The following is a 2,653-nucleotide window of genomic DNA, read 5'->3' as shown; positions in this document are numbered from 1 at the left end:
AAGGAAGGAAGGAAGGAAGGAAGGAAGGAAGGAAGCATGAATAGACGGAAAGACAGGGAGGTTAACCAGTTATCAGACCGACCCTGTGCTGGGTAAAGGGCGAAAGGGGAATAAAAGGTAATAGAAAAGAGATCTAGAAAAAAAAACTGTAAAAAAGAGCACAAAAAATGGAGAATAACGGCACTGCTTAAAGTCTGTCTCTGAGACCAGTTCTCCACAAGAAGAGTAAAAACGCTTTCAAAGCCTTCTGTGCTTAGGGCGGTCTCGGTCAGTGTCCCAGGACCCTTTGCTCTGACAAAGGGCGTTTATCAAGTCCATCTAACACTCTTGAAAGTTCTTTCCTGGGCGCACTGAAGCGAGGACACTCACATAGAAAGTTGGTGATTGTTTCCTCGCAGCCACAGTTGTAGCATGTAGGGCTGTGGGCCATTCCGATCCGAAATGAGGAGGCATTTGTGGAGGCGACGCCAAGCCGCAAGCGGCACAGAAACGTCTCCTCAGCTCTAGATATTCCTCACGGAAGACGGAGCTGTAGATTCCGATCCAAGTTGTGGAGACGAGCGTTGGTAAATTACGTCGAGCTCCACTGTGCAAGTGTAAGTTCACGTGCGAGCGAACGAAGCACTGTAGCTGCGTCTCTTCTGGATAGGGGCATAGCAGCACAGTGGAGACCATCATGAGCAGATCGGACGGCCTCATCTGCACGGTCGTTTCCGTAGATAAAAATGGCGCGGTATCCACCAGTGTTGCGGAATGGGCGCCCCCATTCTATTCCAATTCCATTCCGGGGAATTAGAACTTGCCGCAATTCCATTACATTCAATTCCTCGGAATGAAAAAACTTAGCCCATTCCCACTCCGGGAATGATCAGAAGGTTCAATTCCATTCCTGTAATTCCTCAACGTAGGAAACCCATCTTGATAGTTTTATCGAGTTAACGATGAACGCGCCATAAAGCTGATGTCATCAGACGCGTTAAGAACTGCAAAAATACGCAAAACACGTTACCAAGGTCGAGGGAAAGTGGCTTGGTGAGATATCTCGTACAGTACAACCACCATACAAATTGCCATAGGGGCCGTTTGTAATTTGCTTGTAATGTTTTAATATTGCTTAAGCTTAAATGTGTTAATACTAAAATGACAACGTAGTGTATTTTTATGCTGACAAAGTAGTGTTCAAGAAGACCTAATATTATGGCACAGTCAAGAGCAGCCTTTCAATTTATAGGCACAGAGCTGCATCCAGCGATGAAGGTCGACGTTATCTTCGGCTGGCTTGCCAACCCTTTCTCTTGTTGCGTGCACTCACGTTCGGGCTTTCTTTTTAGGTGCCGTATCAAATTAGATGAAACTCCGACTACAGCATGTATAGTTTCGGAGCAAAGCTTGCAGTACGCAGCTTGTTTGTTTTCTTCCTGGGTAATTTCAAAAAAAAAATTATTTCCAATGTGCCATGTTGGCGGACTTACTGCGTGCGTGAGCCCCTGGGCACAGGAGCCAGTGTGAGAGTGCGTTATGGAAGCGTTTTTATTTGCAATAGAAGGCTGGCCAGGAGTGCAGGGGTGGTAGCACAGAAAGCCGACGGGATGCTTCAAAACATTGTCTAGCATTCACAGTATGAGTGGACTACTAAATGAACCGTTGGGCTTCTCTAGCCGGCAACAGGCGCCAGGGCGGCGTCGGCACCAGCCAGACCTCCCCCCACCCCCTCCCCCCACCCTTGAACAGAGCGCCCTAGAACAGAGCGAACGTGGGTTGTCTTCGGTGTGAATCGTCGCGTCGGGATTCGAGGAGGCGCCACCGTTGCCGCAGTTACTTTGACTCTCCTTCTTCGGCTGGTTTGCCGAACCAATGCTTTCAAAAGTTTAGTCTCCCTTTCTCTCTCTGTATGGAGGGAGAGGGCTCACAGTTCGTCGCGTACGACTGTGTGCTGCGCTCACCTGCAGACCTTTGTCGACAATTTCGGGCAAAGGTGACCGTTGTCTAGACAGGGAGCATGGTATTGCAGAAGGGTTGAGGGGGGGGGGGGGGTTGAGGAGTACGAGGTGAGACGGCGCGTAAGCTGGTATGCGAAAGCTTGCAGTGACCACAAGCATCGAGCCAGCGTCAATAGGCATCACAATTTAGAGAAGCGCTTTTTCCAATATGCGTAAGCGAAAGAAGTCGCAGTTTCGCCCGAAAGGCGAAGCATCGATTGCGATAGCAAATTATGGGAAAGCTATACGAAGCAATAATAGTAGTTTATTGGGCCGTATAAAATTGTAAACATTCGCTTACCAACTAAATAGACAAGCGTGGTGTCACGCGCGCACAGGTAAACATGAACACATCTCGCTCGATGACCGCGGAAACTCGCTGTGAAAAAGCGGGAGGGAAAGCGTACCTGCAATAGCGGGCAAATTGACCTTTGCGCTTTCTCACGTCTCGCTTCACCACGAACTAAACGTGGAATGCACAGCGCATGAGAAGCTACTGACAGTCGGCGCATGCACTTTGTCCCCATCGCAGATTGCTTTGAAGATGACGCCCGCTGGGGCACGCACTTCGCCCACATCACAGATCGCTTTCAAGATACGACGTCCGCGCGGCCACGTTCTCAGCAGCAGCCGACGAAGCAGAACGCAACCCCCCCTCCCCCCTCTCTCTCCGT

This window comes from Dermacentor silvarum, chromosome 9, assembly GCF_013339745.2.
Source record: "Dermacentor silvarum isolate Dsil-2018 chromosome 9, BIME_Dsil_1.4, whole genome shotgun sequence".
Taxonomy (NCBI): Eukaryota; Metazoa; Arthropoda; class Arachnida; order Ixodida; family Ixodidae; genus Dermacentor; species Dermacentor silvarum.
The sequence above is the reverse complement of the archived record's forward strand: the minus strand, read 5'-3'. Positions refer to the sequence as shown.